General features: G+C 40.6%; 1 long non-coding RNA gene across 1 annotated transcript in view; it reads left to right on the forward strand.

Moving 5' to 3' along the window:
- The window catches only part of LOC117244217, a 41,752-nt gene extending 20,724 nt beyond the window's left edge, over nucleotides 1-21,028 (forward strand). The window contains exons 2-3 of the long non-coding RNA XR_004496848.1: nucleotides 20,358-20,478; nucleotides 20,712-21,028. This is a non-coding gene — a long non-coding RNA (uncharacterized LOC117244217). The remainder of the gene's footprint in view (nucleotides 1-20,357; nucleotides 20,479-20,711) is intronic.
- Nucleotides 21,029-21,301: the final 273 nt, after the last annotated feature.

Consider the following 21,301-nt stretch of genomic DNA (forward strand, 5'->3'; position numbering starts at 1 on the left):
AAATATTAGATGACAGAAATACTAATTAATATTTACTTCTCTAATTTGCCAAGCTCTGTTGTAGGGTCTTTGGCCCTCTGTGTGTCAGAGATATTTTCCTGTTATCTGCGCAGTAGCTTCTTTGCAGCAGACATCTGGTTTGTGTGTCAGAGGATGTCGTGTCAAAATCTCCAGCCCACCTCACCTGGTCTATAGCATGTTCTACTGTCCTCCACAAGAGAACTGCAGAAGCAAAGCTGCTCACTGTGAGTGTATTGGGCATGAAAACGAGCCCTAGCCCAACAGGATCCATTCCCTGAAGGACAGATTTAAATGATAAGCAATAACCATGCTACCAATCAGCTTATTTGTTTATCTGCTATCTTGCATTTTAATCCCAACAGTATAAGCATCTAGCAGATAAGGCAAATCAAGTGGCCTTTCTGTTTTGCTTCTAGTTTCTGGGGGTTTGTGCTTGGGGAATATGTTTCCCACCTTTCACAGCATCCTGCAACAGATGTGTTCACACCTGTGCTTGCCCACTACTTTGAGGTGCTTAGATGTCTTCAGACTGAAGAAAGTTATTAGTAGTGCTTGTTAAGTACAAAACATCCTTTGCAGTAGGGAACTTTCACAATTCTGTACTTCTGATCTGTGGTGCTGACTCACAAACATGAGTAAACTGTAAAATTGTGCTGGTGAAAAGTGAGCCTTCCCTGGACATCCATCATGCCCCTGACTCAGATGTTATTTCCCTCTGAGGTATCTGGCCCTGCTTCAGCAGTGACTCAACTGTTTGTGGCACTGAACAGCACAAATAACAGCCTGGCCTACTGAGGGAAGCTGAAACTGGCACTGATTATATATTAATATGCTGCAGCTAGGCAGCTACTTTGTGAGAAGCTGAGTCATGCCTGCAGCTGGCACAGAAAAGTCAGAGGTAATTGGGAATCAGTCATGTTGCAACTCACGCTCCTTTCTTCCACCAGGGACCTGTGTCATTTCAGTACCTCAGCAGCCAGGTAAAGTCTTCCTCACCCTGCAAAAGACCTGAGAAATAAAAAAGAGCTTAATTCCCCTTTTGTCTGCTGCAACTTGACCTGCTTGCAGTGGTCTCCGTGATTTATGCTGAACAACACATGCCTGCTAGAGCACTGTCAGCATCATGAGGATGCGCTTGAGTTTTCAGAAGTGTGTAACACAGAACCCACAACAGTGTTTCTAAGTACTGGCTCTTGATGTATCTTGAAGTATCAAGGCTTTCTAACTGTGCCAGTTGACTTTTTTTTCTTCATATAGAAAAGGTTTGATTTTTTTTTTAATTACTTTTTTGCACTTGTCTAATAGGGATGTGGATGGTCTCATGGTGAGATTAGTCACCCTTGGATAAAGGTGATGTGAGGATGCTCTGAAAAAGCATACCCTTTGCCTTTTTGGTTTTTTTTTTTTTTTCTGTTTGAGGGCACAGTAAAGGCTTCAACAGCTGCTTTCTCTTTAGACAGAATCTCCCTCATCTCTGCATTTTAAAGCTGTGCCAAGAAAAAGAACTTTTGGGCGTTTGCCTGAAAAATACAGTAGAAACTATCTTAATATTAACATCTGCAGACTGTTATTTTTCTTTGTAATGAGACTGGGAAATGGTGATGTCTCAGATAACCCTAAATAGATATGGCTGGCAAAAGCTGGCTTGGTTGAAATTGCTAAACTCTATTTCAGACACAAAAATCTTCCCTAACTGATTCCTATAGAGCTTAGGAGGTTGGCTGTAAAGAATCATGTTTTCTTCATATGTGGAAAGAGCAACAACATTTGGAATAAAAAAAGTATTCAAATGGCTGACTAAAAAGTGTCAGTAACTGGCAAACTGGAAAAACTGCCTCCCTGTCTAGCCTTCCTGATGGAGCTGCTTTTCCTGGTGAATAGGTTGTGCTCTCACCACCTTCTGTGAGCACATGCACTCAGGATGGAGTCAGCTTTATCCTGCATGGATAACTCCGATCAGTCTGGGGCTGGGAAAAGGACAGGGAAATAGGATACAGGACAGGAAAGTAGACCTTTATTTGAGCAGTGTTCTAGCCTGTCTCTTCCTCATAGGCCTAAGCTTGATATACAACTTATTTTATAGCAAGAAGGTATCTTTGAAGTTCTTTAACTGAAGAAAATTTTGCTACATTTGCCTTTTCTCTCCTAGCTCAGATCTTGTTTGTTCTCATCTGGTATTTTAATTTCTATATGAGTGGATGCTTCAGGGAAAGGCAAAAAAAATAAAATGAACACCTTAAAATGTAGTACAAGTGTATGAAGTGTGGAGAGCTATGTGTGAGAAATGCTGCCTTGTCTGCAAGGGTGATCTGCCTGTGCAGTGAAGCATGAAATTTGGTTATCATATTATTCCAAACTTTATTGTAGGTTGTGGAGCTGCAAGCATTATTAATGTAAATAAAATGATTCAGCCTTTCCTATGTAACATAGTACTCTTTAATTTTCAGAGAGTCCTGCAGATTTGTTCTGTGCATCCAAGCTGGCAATTGTTTATTTGCCCCACAACTTTCTTCCACAGTAGCTGTGGGATTAGGGACCCACAGAAGGTCCTTGTGTTCTGACCCAGGGCATGTAAAACTGAATGCTTTTAAATACGGTGTTTTTGTTGTTGTTGTGTGCTGGTCTCTTTAAAAACAAAATGCTTTACGTGTCTGGTCCGAAGCATCCTTTTTATCTTGGCAGATGAGAAATACGTGGTGGGGCTGTCAGAGTATTTGGCAGATGCCCCAAGGCCAGGCTGGTCTGTACCCTGGGCTGGCTCTGCTGAGTGCCGGGGGAGCGAGAGCAGAGCTGCAGCTGAGACCCTGCAGATGGCAGCAGAAGAGCACCGAAGGCAGAAGCCCTGTCTGTTCAGAGCAGCAGCATCCCCAGCTCTGCCTCAGATGGAAAACTTCAGGCTTCCCCCACTGAATCCTTCTGCGAGGTTGAAGAGTGAGGGCAGTGAATTCAGATATTCAAACATGCACCAAGTGTGTTGGAGTTCAGTGCTTTGCTGAGAAAAAATAACACTTTGGAAGAAAGTGAATTGTAAAAAAATCCTTAAACACGAAGTGCATACTAATAATCTATTATAAAGTGATGTCTTCTCAGTGTGTCCTGTTATTGTCCTGAGTAAATAAATACTGACAAAGGAACTCGAAGGTGCTGTTTCCCATCATGGGGTTCTTAACTGTGGTTATGATGAATACTCTTGTTCCCAGACTGAGCTCAGGGATGCCTTTGGCAAAGAGAAACAGGGTACCAATACAGGCTGGGAGAGACCTACTTCCAGAGTAGCCCTAACTTCATATTTAACAATCTCTCCTTTGACACATGAGACCAGAAGCCCTCAGACAGAAAAAGATGTGAAGTAATATCATGAATGGTCCTTTGACTGTTGTGTAGCAGGGGCTGTTGCTGCTGCAGCTAAAGGGTGAATTGCAAAAGCTGTAGGACTCTCAATATACCTTGTCCTCATCGCTGTTCTCCCATATGTATTACAAAATGGGAGGCAGGCTTTAGCTCTGACTTTCCATCAGTTCCAGGGTGAAGCTTATTCTGGGAAAATCTTCAGCCAGCAGCTGAAGCTAGTTATGAGCCTGTTTTGCATGGTTAGCTTATGTGCCAGGATCTAGCTCTGGGTGTCTGTTATGATTATTTATTATTGTGGGTGAATGTAATCATTGTAGCAGGCTGAAGAGGCCATTTACTGTATATAATAGCAGCTGATTTTATTTGTTGGTGTGTTTTACTGTTATTAAAAGGCCTCCCAGCAATGCATCTAGTGTTCTGATATCCATCAAAATAAGACTGCTATGAGAAAAGGCTATTGCCCATGCAACACAGCTCTTCTTCAGCAGCATTTTTATTATGTATTTTTATACACATGCAGGTGGTAGTACATAACCTCTGGAAAATGTGCATTTAAACAGTGTGCTTGCACTCCTTTCAGAAATCATGCCAATATACTGATTTTGTCTGCAGTCATGTTCCTGATGGTGGTTTCTCACAGTCACCGGAATAATTGAAAGAAAGGGCAGTGTTCTATATAATGGGGTTTATTAGGCATATTGAGCAGTAATACACAGCTCAGTGAACCTGTGTGTAGCCAAATAACTCTAAGTTGTGGAGATAGTACTTGCTGGCTTAAAAATGAGCTCAAAATGGAGTTTGCTTTTAGCATAAGGGTCGGCAGGATGGGTGTTTTGTTTTGTGTTTACCATCTGCCCTGCTGACCTCTAGAGCATCAGACAGGCAGCTGGGAGGGTATATTTCCCCCCCATATATTTGTTTTAAATAACAGAAAGCTTCAGCTGGCTCCTGATATTTTGCACTATCAAGTCAAAATAGTCAAGCACTTCTAGCTGAATGAAATATGGCGAGTCTAAGTAATGCTATCATGTTACTGTTTTCCTGATCCAAATTGGTTTAATACTTAAGGCTGTCACAGTACCAATGTGTAGGAGCAAACAAAGTGGATCCCAATAAAAAAAATTCACCTGTGGTATGAGAAATGTAATGTGTAAAGATGTAGGTTTGGCTTGGATAGTGAGTGGAAAAAAGCACAGTGTCAGAATAGTACCTGTTGCCTAAAGGATGTCACCAGATGTCACCTGCAGTCTTTCATGGTTGATCTTGATCTGTTTTGCTTAAAATACTTATGATTTTGAGAGAATGACATCTGCAGTGGTGACAGGACTTCTTGGCACAAGAAATATCTGGATTAGAATTTTAGCTCTGAAAAAGGATTCCAAAATTTTGTGCTTAGGGTAGCAGGTCAGCAGGAAGGGCAGAAGGCAGGTCCTGCTGTATATTAGCTGGCAATTAGACACTTCTCTTGGAAGTTGGTCACAAGGATCCATACAACCAGAGGTGCTTGGCTGTGTTTTGAATTCAGGAACTGTTTCAAACACTGGGACACCCTTGGTTGTGCAAGTGAAATCACACTGAAACCATTGCTTTGTCACAAAGAAATCTCAAGATTTTAATTCTTTGAGCTCAGCTTTTTGCCTCTGTTAAAAGTGGCCATCAGCTGGGGAGGAGGGGGGAGTGGCTGACTTGCTGTGGATTGAATGGAATATTAAGTGAGTGACCTTTGAAAGATTCTTTTTTGACATATTTCTGGAGAAATATTCCAATCTTTGTTCCCCTCATTTTAGACCCTGGCCTTGAAATATATTCTTTGAATGCTCTCAGAAGCTTAGCTGGTTTTCCTGTTGAAGCTCATGGAAGCTGGGCTCTGTCCATGTGGTCTGTTATGATTATTCATTATTGTGGGTGAATGTGATCATTGTAGCAGTGAGAGCTGTTTGCCTGTGTTGAGCTCCTTGTCATCCAAAATCCATTTTCCATGTTAGCTTGGCTTGAGACAGCAAGCTGCTGTGGCACCTTGCAGAGATGTCAGCGTACCACAGGACAGAACAATGATGTCTGTCCCTGCAGCCTGGCATAAAATGCAAGAACTCTGTCTTAAGTGGGATTTTGTTTGCGAGGTGTGTCTGTAAATTCAGACACTGTTGTCTGGAAAAAACAATACTGGCAAATTCTAGCAAAGTACAGATTGCTGACAGAGGTTGGCACTGAGGCAAGGAGCATCGGATTTTCTGTCAATAAAGTTTTTAAGACAATGGGATTTCCCTGAGTATTCATTGTTTCTAGAAGACCTTAGGGTGACTCCTTTGTTCTACCTCTCCCTGCACAGCATCTCTGTGCAACACCAGTGTAGGAGTGGAGGTTACAAAAGGTGGAGAAGGACCTTCAGATCGTGTGGGCCATCTTGTGAAGACAGAACAAACTCTCTGAGCCAGAGAAGTGTGTTTTAGATGAAGACAGCAACACAACAGGTGAAGAGATGAATGGAAATGAAATTCACACTATTTTCAGTAGTTTGCCACCAAAATGGGAGAACTAAGTAAGCCTGGAAAGTGTGTTCTGGGGCTTACATTGCTGAGAAGTTACAGAAGATGGTCATTGAGTGTACTGGTGCTGCATGTGATATTTTCTGGGCTCAAAAGAACTGCAGGTAGCTTGGAAATGACAAATAGCTTGAGAAACCAGGAAAATTGTGTGTAATAGAGAGAAATAGCATGGAATAGAAGGAAAGAAGAAAAATATAACTCAGCAGAACAAGTATGAGATACTTCTCTTAAGCAGGAGCAATGAATTGCACAGAAGCAGGATGGGGGAGTAACTCAGTGTGTATAACTCAGGGAGGGGGAGTAAATCTGGTGTCTCCTACAGAAGGAGAGGTAGGGAATGGTAATTTATCACAAGTAGCATATGCATCAGTAGTGTTATGATGCTAAGGAAAGAGGCAAATATGTTACTAAAGTGTACAGTAGACAGGATTACAGTCAATCAGATGTGCTGAGCAGACGTACTGCTTCACATTGCTGTCCTGGCAGTGCTGGAGTTCTGTGAGCTGTTCTGTACGGAGTGCTCAGGAAAGATGTGATCGCCTGGGGAGGCCCCAGCAGAGAGCACCATGAGAGAGCTCAGCCATCTGGCAAGCACAGCCTGTGACAGGTTGGAGCAGACCGATGGTGCTTGGCTCAGAAGATGGTATTCCTCTGTAGTGTAGTAGAGGAGGGCAATGAGCTGTTCCCTGTCTCTGAGGTGGGTACAGAGAGACCTGACGGACCTGAATTGCTGCCTTTGGTTTAGGCAAAGTGTTGGGGGAAAGCTGTGGTGATTAGGATGGAACGGATGGAAGAGGGACTCGGAGAGCACACTCAGCAGTTGGAGGTCTTCAGGAACAGAGCAAGCACCTGTCAAGAGTGACACCAGAAACCTACCATCCCCCTGTTATTTGGGCTGCCTCTATCATTTTTTCATTTGAACGCTGTCTCCATCTTTCATGATTTTTAAAACTTGTTGGACGTTCCCTCCAACTGGAAGTACACCTTCCCACTGTGCAATCCATCCCTTTCCCACACGGTTTCCTCCCGCCGCTCGCTGCCCTTCCTCAGCTCGCCGCTCTTGGGGGACTCCAGGCCGGCTGTGGGAGCCGGGGGGGCCCGGCTGCGGCTCCTGCCCGAGCCCTGGCGGGGTGAGGGGGTCGGGGTGAGGGGTCGGGGCCCTGCCGGAGCCGCTCCCGGAGCGGGCCGGGCGCCAGGGGCCGCTGCCGGACCGGGAACGGGAGAGAAGAGACAGCGGGGCTGGTGTGTGAGGCCCTCGGGCAGGAAACCCCAGCTGCTGCCCACAGGGAGAAGGTTCCCGAGGCGGGGATGGGATGGGCTCTGAGTTGACACACAGATCAGTAAGAGAAGGTTTGCTGATTTCTATCAGTTATTGTTCACTTTCCAAGCCTTGGAAAGCAGGAGTGTGTTCTTCTGGTGGTCTTTCCCAGCTCTACCTTTTTTTCCCTTTTTCTTGAAGATCCATTATGAATGCTAGTCCCGTTTTTCCAATTAGCTGTCCAGGCCTCTGAGTATTACATAGCTGTCACTTTAAATACTCGAACACCTTTTCACACCTTTATGTTTTAGACTTTTCCTGTCCTCTTTAGCACGAAATTTGAAGCATCCCTTAAGTGAATTTGGGATTTTAGTCATTGACAGACTAAACTTGCCCCATTTACTGGCCACCTCTGCTCTGAATTCTTAATCCTGAGCGCTTGAGTAGCTCAGCATGTGGCAATATCAAGTGCAATGTGACAAGGTTAACTCTTATTGCTCAATATTATGAGAAGATGCAATTTTGTATGAGCACCTTCTCAGGGGCTGGGAGCAAATCCTCCAGATTTATGTTGTTTTGCTTTGTTAGGTGTTTTTTTCTTAGGAAGAAATGTCTGGGATGTACTCCGGGTCTCTGAGAGCAGGATTCAGCATGGCTGAAAGACCTTTTGGTTTGACTGGTCCCTCACTGCAAAGCTATCTGCAAACTCTGTCATCCCTCTTGTTCCCTGCAAATGAAAGGCAGCATTTTGCAATTAATTCACTTTCAACTATACTTAATATGAATAATAACGATCTCATTAAGGGCTGACAAACCTGTCTATTTTAGAAACTTTATTTTAACATGGGATGATTTGAATTTCCATAGATAAATTAGGTGCTAGCCTTGAGTAAGTACAAATTTGTAGATAATTAAAATCAGGATTAGTGAGAGAAGAGGTGAAAAATGGGGGTCAGATGCAAACCATCACGGGTCAGGCCCTGTCAGTTTTGCTCTTGCATTTTTGTGCTGTTCAAAAAAAGTTTTTGATTCTGATGGTTAGAACAAGCTTCTAATAGTTTGGTGAACTGAGCTATTCATTTCTAAGCAGGGCCTTATCTCAGCGACAGTGATAAATTCTCTCACTTAACGAAAAGTTGCAGACTAAAAAGTTTAAATATATACTGAATGTCCTTCCAGCTTTATGGGAATGCTCCATGGACACCTAAAATACGTGCAAGAAGTTCAATTTAGTTTAGAGAAAAAAAATAAAATGAATATATATATATATATAAATAGGGGATATATGCTTTGAAATTAATTTGAGATTTCCTTATGGATGATGCTATAAATATTAATATCTGTTTTTTGTGCTCACTGACTATCTTATCTTTTGGCAGCCATTTTGTATGGGTGATAAAATGGGGATTCAGCTTAACGTGCTTTGAAATGGAACTGTTATTCTTGGAATAAAGTAAAGTGCTTGAGGTAACATGCAAAATTCATGCAGCTTCATTGTTCAAGGAATGAGATAATCATTTATGAGAAGTGCAGGATTTAGAAGTTGTTTCAACCTCTGGCAGATTGCAGTGGTGCCCAGCTTGAGACCTTTCTGTGATATAGTTAAGGGTGAATGCTGGAAAATGTAAGTTTGCACACCTCTGATTTGAGCAATAAAGGGCTTTATTTCTCTTTATATCTCACTGCTGGTGGATCACCATTCACACAAATCTATACCTTTTTAATGCACCATTATAATGTTACTGCCAACCTATAGGTATTAAAATTTTTAACAGACCTAATCCTTCTTATGGATTTTTTTTTTTGTTACATCAAAAACACCATGCAGAAGGGAAGTCTGGTGTAGGAGACTCTCCTGTAGCTTGATGTAGGGGGTTTGCAGGAGACATCAGAGCTTAGAAAAACTGTGTCTTGTGCTTTGAGTAAATTGAGCCTAATGTATTACGCTCTGCTGCTGAAACAGCACTAACATAACCTGGAAGTAGCCTTTTAGCAGAGGTGGTACTGGTAGAAGTTGAACCAGGTTACAAAATTTCCTAGAAGGTAAAACAGAGGGAGGGTGATGACAAGCAACCTGGTTGTATTTGCTGTGTAGAAGTGAGGAATGCCTTCATTCCTTGGGGAGTCCTATGGACTAACACAGGCTTCAACTCTTAGGGTCGGCTTAGGTGCATGGCTTTGGGACCTTGACTCTAGACCAACTTGATATTCATTGAATTTTCTACAATTACAGAGTCCACACACTACCAGTGACTCTTCTGGTAACAAGAGGTCAGTGAACTGGAGAGCCATCTTAAATTTTCATTTTTACTGTTTCCCTTTGTGTTAGGTATTCCAGAAGTGCAGGAAGGGGTTTGTTTTAAAGGCATGGTCTTGTTCCTCTGAAGACCTCAAACAGAGCTGGAATTTGGCTGTTTGCTGAGGTTTCTTTGGTTATTTTTAGAAATAGGACATCCATCTTCTGAGATACCGAGGCTTCATCCTGTAGCTTGAAGGGAGTGGGGGGCACAAAAGGTTCCAACAGAGGGTTCATGAACCCCTACAGGAGTGAAAAAATGTAACTGCTATCTTTCTTTGTTTCTGATATCCACAATTTTTATAGTAAAAAGGTAAGTTCTGTTCTGTTTGAAGAGCTGAACCTTTGCTTTTGTTGTCACTTTAGAAACCCAAACAGTAAACCAACCAAAAAAACACCCAACCAAGCTGCTGCATCTCCATTACTGCCCCCCCAATACCAAAACCTTAAAAATGGTAATGCATTTTGCCACTGTGGTAATTTGCAGATTGAAGATAATTGGAATGGAATGGAAAGTGTAGGGGGGAAACCCCATCACCTGTAGAGCTTCTACAATGGCAATCAATTCATTTTCTTGTAGGAGAAAGTGAAAAGTTTCTCCCAAGATATAGGGGTGGTAAGGAAAAGTCAGTGCTCTACTGAATGTTTCCTAGATGTATCAGTGGCCTGGTTCCTGCCTCCTGCAATACTTCTAGATTTTAGGTGGGTGAGAATCTTCCCCTACTGTCCTTCAGTTCCCAGTCCAGCAGAGTAATGTCTTCTGTAGCTGCCAAGCTTTCTGCCCCTCATCATTACTTGGCTGTTCAAAAGGAGGGAACTGTGGAGTGTTACTGAGTGGTAGTTGTGTGGATGTGAGCTGAATTCCACTCCTTCTATGCAAAATTCAGGAGCAGAAGCTGGTGAGTAGTAGCTGGCATATACTGAGGGACCTGCTGCTTGTCAGAGGCCCTTGAGAGGGGCACCTGGTCAGGGAAGAACAAGACAAGCAGTTGAAGGTGGGCAGTTGCCATTATCACAGTGCTGTGTTTGAGGGTAACTTGTTCCATGTGTTTTTCCCCCCTGAGGATGAGAAAGCTGCAGGGCTGTCAGGAAAGAGTGGAAGAACTGCTCTTGTGGAAATGGTGATTCAAAGAGGACATGTTTTTTAGAATGTACACTAATTCCCTCTGCTTCCCACTGATGCTTTGTAGAGGTACTCTCCAGAAGCTGGATTACTTCTGGATTAGCTATGCATTTATGCCCTTGTGGTGACTTCCGTATTTACAACGTAGGCGGAAAATAACTAATTATGAATAGCTGTTTTATGTCATTAGAGTTACTGGAATCATATGTGGATATTGGCCTTTTAAGATGTAGCTGAAATGAAGCCAGGGTACAATCCCAGTAAATTAGGATACTTACTTTTCATCACTTGTCTGGAGTTTCCATGTATTGTGCTGTTTGCAGCAGTGTGAGAAAATGAGAGTTAGAAATGAAATATATTTCTCTGTGATGGTACAGTTTGCAGTAATTTCAGCACAGCCAAAGTTTCCTGCAAATAAAGAAGAAGTTGAGTCTTATGAATTTACTTATTTTATTTTAAAATTGCTCCTGTGGTTGTTCTAAGTGCTTGGAAAGCAAGATTAGAATATTATTAGAAACTTCTCCCTTGGGGCACATCTTTTATAGCATTACCACTGGGAAAAAGGTGATTGGGAGGGAAGCATTAATACTGAAACAGCAAGGTCAAGACATACTTTTCTAGATAATACACCATTGAATGTACAACCTGGTGCCCCTTCATTGTCACAAAGAAATCCTTTGCTAGGCAGAGTGCCATTTATTTCCTAAGTGCCCTCTCACCTTCCTTACTTGTGCACTGGCAGTATTTTTTCCCCCCTCTAATTTTTCTTAAGGTGTTAGGCATAAGAGTCTCCAGCTGAACCTATTCAAACATGGGTGTTCTGGTGAACTGGGATCTACTTTTTGGCTTTTCAGCATTCTCTGAATGTGAGATTTCAGCTGTGAAAGTCTCTAATAGTCTGTAGGATTGAAGAGGAAAGCAGGAAGAGTAGGCTGTGGGGAGGAAAGGAGGTGGTGAGACCTATCCTTTGGTTTCTATGATTCTTTCTTCACTGGGTTTGGTCTTGTAACTTTTTTTGACTGTTGGTGTTTTATTAAATCTGCAGAAAAGGTAACTGGGGTTCCACAGAGCTACTGTCATTTCCTATCCATGGATATAAGGATTGGAATCTGTCTTCTCGCTCCAAGTAGTATTTGTTCTGCATCCAAGGAAAATCTTCTGTGGGATATGTGCTGGCTTGCAGTAGACAGTGTGATCCTCATTCTTTGTTTTCCCATAAAGCAGTACTTTTTGGGATGAAAACCTTCCCTGCCAACCTATTTTGATTTAAATCTGTTTCTACATACTATCTTATTTTCTTTCATGAGGGTTGAAAACTCTTTTTAAAGAAATTTTTGATTACTTTGCTCATTTAGTTTACTGACCCTCTGGCCCCAGTCTAGGTGCTGTACAGAATGTGGTATGCCCTCATCAGGTTCTTTCAGGTTTTCTATCTGTGAAGGAGTGTTTTTGCATGCCCTTTCCCTTGAAACTTCCTTGATACTGAGGTGGTAGAACAGATCAACACCCCAGAAATCTCAAAATAGATGCAGAGTAGCTGGGAGAGCTCTGTGTTTTTTCCTTCCTCTCTTCAGTGAAAATGTTTGCCAGTTTTAATAACGAGCCCTGGATGTGCATCTTGAGATTTGCAGCATCTGGAGTACAGTGCAATGATTTCTGCTCTGTGAGAGGCATGCAAATAAACAGCAGCTTAAAGTTGCTCCCTATCCCTGCTGGTATCTGTGTCGCTTCTGCATGCAGGCTGCCTTGTCAGCCTGTACAAATATCTGCCTCCTTGTGTCGGCCTGAGAGACACATTTTCACATTCCCTCAGCTTCCAAGGCAGAGGGATGGATTCTCTGAGGGAAAGCCTTACATGGCTTCAGTGGTTGACTTCTTGAATTAAATGAGTATTTTCTAATTGGATAAACTCAAGTGAGTCACGAAGCTACATATGATAGGGGAGGGAAGATTGGCACTGAAATGGTTTGTTTATTGCTCAAACCCATGGATAATATTCTTCATGGTACCAAGTTTTCACTCCCACTTCCCTGTCCTGTCCATCACTTTGTATATTGCCTAGGATGGCTCTAAATGGAACAGCTGTGCCATCTGCCTCCAAGATTATTTCAGTCCTCACTGTTTTGGGATACATTTCATAAAGTGTATTGCACATGCAAACATTTAATTGAACAAATGGGAAGCCTCTCCAGTTAAGAAAGCTTTGCAAATGACAAGTAGTGTCCAATTTCCATTCTAATGGTTACTCTGGGGCTTTAAAATATGTGTGAATTCATCTAGCAGGGGCTGATGGTATATTGGAGGCAGATGGCTTGGTTCTGCAAAGAAGAAATGTAAGTGGCTTTTACTATAAATCTTTTTTTTTTTTGGCAAAGGGTTGACACAATAAAGATGTGACTATTACTGAGAGTGCTCTTTAATAATCATACTACCTTATGTTTTCCCTCAAGAATATGCTTAACTGACTAGAAAAATCTATTCTGAATTTTTATGTTTAGCTACAACAAACAGTTTAGGAACACCCTTTTCTTTCTCTAAGAAAAAGACTGAAGAGTGGGCAGGTGATTAAATGAAAGGCAAACACCAGGCCTTACAGAAACACTGCAGACTCTGGAAAGGCGTTGGAGCTTGTGAGAAATGCAGCCCAACCACACTCAATGTCCTTGCCTACCCAAGGACCTTAAGACCAAGCATAGACCCAACCTTCCCTGTAGATTGTCAGATTTTTAAGGTAGTTAGGAGGTGGGAAATCAGAAAATAATTGAAATTTTTTCTCTTAGGGCTGTGCTGGTGACTTTTGCTTTAAGCTTCAATGTCTTTTATGTCTTAATGCTCACGAAAGCTCAGCTGTGAAGCCGAGGATTTCTCAGTGGTTTGGCTGAGTGGGCAGAGACAAGAGTTGCTGAATGCAATGCAGATGAACATGCCTATGGTATGAGTAAAGGGGGAAGGCCTTGGGAATATTGATAGTGCTTGTCCAAAGTTGCATTTAATGAATGTATGGAAGTAGGATGTCTGATTTAGGTTTAGCTGTTGTCTATGGCTTTGAGACACTTCTGATACCTTAAGGGGATAAAACATAAGCAAGTATAAATTTGTCAGTAGATTTAGCTGCACAATAAGGGCAGATCTTGCTAGCAGGAGCAGGAAGGGTGGACACTCCAGGTTTGCATAACTGAGAATATCTGCATGTTTGCCACAAATTTGGTCAAAGCTGTAAAGTCATCACACCTTTTCTTCTCCAGATTTACTGAGATACACTTCTCTGATATTTTCCCTCCAAAATAATCTCTTGTCATTTTGTTTCCTCCTACCTCAGGATCTGGATGTATGTGTGGATTTTTGTTCTGGATTCTGGTGTTAGGATTATAAAGATGTTACTTGGATGGTTTTCTGAGCTCTCTATCTGGAAAATTGTGAACAACTGAGCTCTGGAGTTGATTTTAAATCTATCATAAAAATAAAATTAAATGGGAAGAAAGAACTAAATGTGCTACCTACCTAGGGGACCACCACTTGACATTAAATACAAAAAAGGCTTGAATAAATCCTAAAAGTTGAAGTAACTGTTGAAAAACCCACAACAACTACACACAGCCTCCGAATAATAATTATCTGGTGTAAAGTCTGGGTTTATGTATTTGAATTTGTATACTAATGAATACTTTCATATGTCTTAAATATTAAAATATGGTTCTTATGGCTCCTTTTATAAGAACAGACTGGATTATTGAGTCTTCAAGTGGCATTTTTTCATTGTTACTTGAGACAAGTTTTACTAGAAAAGAAGACAGACACAATGAAACCTTGACAGACTCCTTAAGTAGAGTAGTTTTGGCAGACACCAAACTAGTGCTCATAAGCCTTCTCAGTGATTCTTATTCTAACTGTAATAAGCAGGTATTGACTTTGTTGTAATCAGCATCAAGACTCATTGACCAGAGAGGTAAATAGTGGTGAGAGCAAAGCCAGGGTCAATACAATCCTCAAGGGTCTGTTAATCTCTGTAGACTGAAAAGAAAGTCAGTATTGGTGGTATTACGTGATTCCAGTGTAAAAATTTCTTTTATATGCATACAAAAAGGAAAAGAGGAAGGATAATCCAAAAATGTAATGTAGCTATTTCAATGGACCCTGTGTGTAGTGTTCAGGTCATAAAAGTTGATCATTTTACTAATAATATTCTACATGTAATTTTTTTGTGTGATGCAGCCTGAATTTGGATCAAAAGCACAGAATGGTTCTGAGACAGAGTGACAACCAGATAACACTAAGTTTTTTTTCTACCTGGTGTGCACAACCCTGCCAAGAGCTAAATATTGTCCTGTTAATGCAGCAGACTGTTGGAGTTGCTGTCATTGCTCACTGCAGAATAACAAAGTGCTTGCTGCTTCTCAGGCTCAAGAGGCACAGTTCTTACAGCAAGGCAGCACCTACCTCAAAGCTGGCTGGTAAACTGATCTGTGCAGATCAGGTCTGCTGGTCAGTCTTCCTAAACAATTACCTGACTTTTAACTGAGCCATGGTTTTGAGCAGTGCATGGTTTTTTTGTGTCATCTGGCTCTCCCTGCTTGTCCCTCCCATGGTCTCTGTTCAGTTCTTCTTCTCTGGTCCATCTCTATCTCAGCTGGGGTAGAAATCTTAGAAACTAACTTACTTGATGACTAGTCTGTAGTTTTGAATGCCATGCTGTTTGAAAACAGTGGCGAGCTTTCAGAGAACTTAATTTGGACTCAATTTGTGATTGGTACAGTACAGCATTAATTCGGCACAAATGAGCTATGGGGTCACAGTGATGTCAAATAAACGCTTATGAATGTCTGCAAAATGTGAAGTCTTGCCATTGTCCTAGGGAGGTCAGTGGTCTAAAGAGTGCTTCTGGGTTTCAGAAACAAAAGCAAAGCCGTTTTGAGAGGTTCCTGTAGCATTTTCCTTGCTGCCTGTGTCTGAAATGGGATTTGCCACCCTGCCAGCCCTGCTGCTGTGGTTCACGAGTCACACTTCCTGATGTGCTTTTTGAGAGAATACTGTCAGCTCCTAGACAGCTAGGTAAAGATGCCTTCTCACTAAAACAAAATTGGATGTTCCTGATTCGTGATTTGTTATTCCTTTTGTATGGCTATAGCAGCTTAAAGTTTCACTCATTCACTTGGGGAGTAGAAATGAAGTTGTGTGACTTGGGAACCTGCTCAAATACACCGAATAATAGGCAGGGAAGAGTAAAAGTGAACAAGCTTGTAGGCAAACCCTTAGGGTGAATTTCCTTCATATAAATTATTCAGTGAGTAATTTGCAAAAAGCAAAGGCATTTGAAGAGAATGGATTTGGTTTGTGAATGACTCAACAAAGTGAAAATAGATTTGGAAACACTGGTCACAAAAAGTAACTGGGCTGACTCTTGTCTCTCTTAGGATAGTCTGCAAGTTTAAAAATTCACATGTTTTTAGAAATACATAAAACTCCTGTTTTTGCAGTTAGTTACATCTACTTATCTACCCATCAGTCTACAGACACAAGCTCTTTTTGCATAAAAAAATTTAATTCAATTCTTAAATAGGAAAAAACTATTAAATAGGAATATAATTTAAGTGATGGAGATATAAATGCTTTGCATATGCTGTATGCAGATATATGCATATGTACAGCAAAAAATATTGACTTTTTTCTATATAATATACTTATAAACATATTCTATAAAATACATTTTTAAAAGTACCTGTCAATAATAAGAAAGGAAATACTATCTTTTCCATTGTTAATAATCCTGGCAGTTCAAATAGACTTTCTGGTGGTATAACATCCTAGAAAAGCATGTTTTGAAAAGTGAAATTAGCTTCAAATGTGGCTCTTATTTGGTGTTATTTCAGGTTTATCATGGTACAGGATGGAATTTGATCAATAAAACTAGTTTAATATGGTAGTCCTGTGGTTCTAGCTATTGTAAGCTTTGGTAGCTCCTGCTGTCCTTTTTATTCCACCTCATTGTGTCTCCAGCTACCCGTTTTACTTCAAGAGAGAATTTCTATCTAGAAAAACTTGTTTTGTTTGCTCTTTAAATGTTAAAGCAATATTTTTGTGCAAGAGCTTACAAATTTCACAAAATGTGAGCCAGACTACTGAGAGGTAGTTTTTCTTGATTGTCTACAAGTTAATTTCCTTCTCTGAATGGTCATCTCTGAACTTCAAGGTAGTTTTCCTGCTTGGGTGATTATTTTCAATCCAGCCTTCTTATCAGAAGTTGGGTAGATTTCAGACTCTTTTGTCTCTTCAGTGCTGTCCCAACCCAGAGATTTTCCTAAAATGAAATGTTGCATCCAATATTGAGAAGTACAAAGAAGGAGGACACTACTATTTATCTAGATGTATGTTAGAAACAACTGTAGGTAGGAAAAAAACATGAAACAATTGAGCATTTTCTGCCTGGAATTAATAGAGCTGAAAAACTGGAGCTGCATAATTGTGACTAACTGTATTAAACCTTGGGTTTCAAACAGTTTTGTTGAAAAGAGGAAGAGAAGGAATGATGTTTCTGCAAAATATTGAGGGCTTTTTTTTGTTTGGTTTGGGTTTTTTTTTGTTTGTTTTATTTTTTTTAAAGAAAGGGGATTTCTTGTTTTCATGTAGCTCATTAAAGTAGTTTCCTGACACCCTGTAGTCATTGGAATTATATCCCAAAATGAGGAGAAAAAATGGAAAATCTGACACATTGTGTCTACTATCATGTTAGGGTTTCTATTGTCTGACATCTCTATTTAATAATAATGATAACCTCTGTTACAATTTCTACAGAAATTTGGCAATTCCTCTTTCCTGACCTAGAACTGTATTTTAGGCAAGGAAAACTTTAGCAAAATAGTGATCTGCTGAAACACCCACTTTAAGAGAATTCCAACATCAGGAGGTAGATAAATTACTGACAAGAAAATATTTAAATAGAAAATGTTTAAAAGAATTTGATAGAAAATATTTAAAAAGCCTTATGCTATTAACACTGAATGGATGTTCAATTTCCAGGCTCACAGCAATGGAGCTAAAGAATGTTGTACCAGCATGACTGTGTGTGTTGGACATGTGGCACTGGACTAACAAATTCATGTGCTGAGCTCAGTGTTAGTCAGCTTAGTCCTGTGGATTCCTCACATTTGCTTTTAAAGTATGTGCTATCCATTTTATCTAAAAAGCACTTGTGCACTTCCAATGTATGGCACAATCAGAGGACAGTAGAATAAATGTTGCCCTTATTTTATTAGGGTTTGCAGTTTACTGATAGCACATAGAATAACTCTCTCAACTCTTCTGTCTGTTGCTTTGGAATGCCCATATCTTTTCTTTCAAATTACAGCTAGAAGTTGGTAACAGTTTCTCATTACTTCCTTTTGCTGGAAACTCACCTACTTCTGTTCTTTGTGATACTAATTCAGCAGCTGTAGATATCTCCCTGCCTGTCTCTGGTCCCTTGTTTTAACTTTTGAAACAATGTAAGAACTTTTTTTTTTTTTTTTCTTTCCTGTATGAAAGCCAGAAATAACTTTATTCTGTTAAGGTCTCTTGGAAGAGTGGATTTCCCTCACTTTCAAGTTTCCTTAAGGGACTGAGGGCAGGCTAAGGGTATTGTAAGTCTTGTAAGAGCCCTGTTGTCTGAATTCAGCTTTGTTGTACTTTGGTGCAGCAGGCAGTACCAAAGTGGGTAAGATGTGTTGCCTACATTGCAGTCTGTGTTTATAGTGTGTTAAATCTAATTCTGCATCCTTTAGCCATATAAACCTCCTGTTCTGCCTGTAGGCTAAAATATTATCCAAGTCTTTATTTTTTTTTTAGGTTATCCACATCAGAGGCTGATCAGAATTTTGCCCTTGCTAGCTTGTCTTTGAGGCTTCCTCCTGTGCCCTTCACAGTGAGAAAAGCAGTGTAAATTTGTGCTTGTCCTGAGGCAGCATTCACCTGGGTATCCCTCTCTGCTCCTGATCTTACTCCAAGACTTTCAACTTACTTCTTACTCCAAGATTTTGGAGTAAGAAATCTTCATTAGGACTTGGAGGTTGGAGAAGGTTTTTCACTGCAGAACTCTTGCATTGTTCAATCAAACAAAGTGGCCAGAAGAAAAAAAAAAAGCTTAGTTAAGGTTGAAAGGTAATCCTTGTTTCTATGGAGTTTTGATTATACCTCGTGTCTGTTCTTCACAGATACTGAGCACTCCAAATACTGTTGGCAAATGATGTAACTTCCAATGCTGTCTGATCAGAAAGCTTCTGAATATTGGCCCGGTAAACACATGGAAACTCAGTAAAAAGATAGTTTGCACAGTCTCACATGTGGTCATTGCCAAATGTTGGGGCTAAATTAAAATAACTGGCAGCTGCATGCAGGGCTGTTTCCTCATTGTAAACATATGGACAATGTTCCCAGAGGAGAGTAGAACAGAGTTTGTCTGGGTTTGAGACGACCTTGCTGGTTTCCACTTGGGAAAATGGATCTGGTTGGGCTTCTCTGCCCCTCTTCTACTTTGTTCCCACTTGCCTCAGAGGGTTAAGCTGAGGGGATCAGAGAAGTGGTGTTGTGAAAAATGAGGTTCACATAATTTTTATAGAATTTAAAAGTTTAATAACTTTTAATAACTTTTAATAACTCCTTTAAATAGGAGAAAAAATAAAGTATACAGATATGGCCAGGTGTCTCTGCATTCAGCCAAGAGAGCACACCTTACTGACAAAGGATTGTCCCTTAAAAACAGAATCCTACTACATAACCATAAATTCTCATACATATTCATACATTCTTCTTAGGATCTTTGGTGTTCTTCTGTTTAGTTTTCTCTTGCCCCCTTCCCAATAGATCAATCCTCTTGGTGCCATTGAGATTTACATTCTCTGATACCAGAAATGCAATAAATTCCTCCCCCAGAGTTCTGGTCACTTCTGTCTTCATCTGGATAAGATAGTTTACAAATGCAAGAGTTCTCTAGCTATTTTTTTTCCTCAGTCTTTGGGTTATACAAACAAAAGCAGTTTTTATTTTAATACTATGCTATAGCCTAACATATACGTACTATACTACTATTTCTAAATTTCATCAATAACAGAAATAAAGAAAACTATATTAACACAACAAAATTTCCCATTCTTATACACATAACATTCATTTTAATATTTGCGAAAAGCCAACAATATAAAATGTATCTATAACAGTGTGTTGCTGTCTTGGTGTGACTGTAGGAGGTGAAGGAGATAAGATCCCCTGCAAAGCTCCTTCTGCAATTCCTGTGCACTGCTGTCCGCTCTCTGTGTCTCTCCGCACTTGGCTCTTGCAAGCACTAAATCTTTGTGACAGACTGGTGAACAGCCACAAGAGTAACCTGTGGCCAGAGGCTGGAAACTGAACTCCTGCTCTGGGGCTTCTGCTCATAGAAGATTGGAACTGGAGGAATAATAGCAGAGACTCCAGGCTCTTGTGTGTCCCCCACCCCTCAACTTATGCATTGTCTCTAAAACACTGCAAAGGGATTTCTGGGGCCTTGTCTGAAACATGATTTCCCTCCTGTCCATTACCCAGGTACTGCTATTATAAGTGTATCAATTTTCATCTTTCTTTCTTTTTTTGTAAACCCTCTTTTATCATTGGGCATTTCTGCCTTTCTCATCTTATAGGTGTGTGGTGGGAACCAGCTAGCCTTTTGTTTTCTGCAGATGGAAGGAATATGACACCAATGTACTTTTCTGGTATGTTACCAAAATTAACGTATTTCCTTCTCTGCCTCTTCCACAGCATTAGAAGAGTGATGGGAGTGATTTGCCTTGGTTCTTTAAATCTGTGACAGGAAGCATCAGGGAGAAGTATATAACTGCATGTTCTGGAATGGCACAAAGCTGAGAGAAAAGCTGCAAGGGTAATGTTCTGTCCTTAATCTAATAATGTTCCTTGTTCAGTATTAGTAGAAAATGACTCTTTCTGCATTCCTTCATATTGCTCTGTAATAAACGACAGCCTAATACTGAAAATATGAAGTAATTTAGTAAGTTCAGGTTTTGTTGCAGATAATGGATAACTATGCACAGGAGTATAGTAAGTCTTGAATGACAGTTGTATTTGATTACCAAGCCTGAATGCAATGTTCCACAGCACTGCTTTGCCGTAACGCCGTGTCATGATGTAGGAAGTCTGATTGCCCTCGGATCTGCTTGAGCAGTTCTCATTCTGTGGCCTCCTGTCTCATCAAATCTGACAGACTGTGCCCCAGCAGTGCTTGGGTGGAACCTCTGGAGAAGATTTATATGCAATAGGGAGAAGTTCTGGTGACTCAAACCCATCATCCCCGCCTAGCCCAAACTGAAACAAAATTTCTGAGATAGTGCTAAGGAAGTTAAGATTTGACGCAGTTTCCATTTTCAGCTGTGATGTACTGCTCAGACATGCCAAATATTGAGCCATTAAAATGTGTTCTGTGGTTTCACTTATTTTTATTTTTTTTTTAATAAATGGAGTTTTTTTTCAGGTATCCTTGCATTGTCCCTTGGCTTCATTTTAATGATCAGTGAAATGGTTTAAAATGGAGCATTGTCCCTTGGCTTCATTTTAATGATCAGTGAAATGGTTTATAATGGAGTGGAAAGATGACAAAGTACTTTGCTGCATTAAATAGAATGTATCTTTCTCTTAGAAAGTCACAATTATTAAATAATTATTTCTCAGACACTGATAGGAAGATGGAT

The sequence above is a fragment of the Parus major genome, chromosome 1, assembly GCF_001522545.3.
Source record: "Parus major isolate Abel chromosome 1, Parus_major1.1, whole genome shotgun sequence".
Classification (NCBI taxonomy): Eukaryota; Metazoa; Chordata; class Aves; order Passeriformes; family Paridae; genus Parus; species Parus major.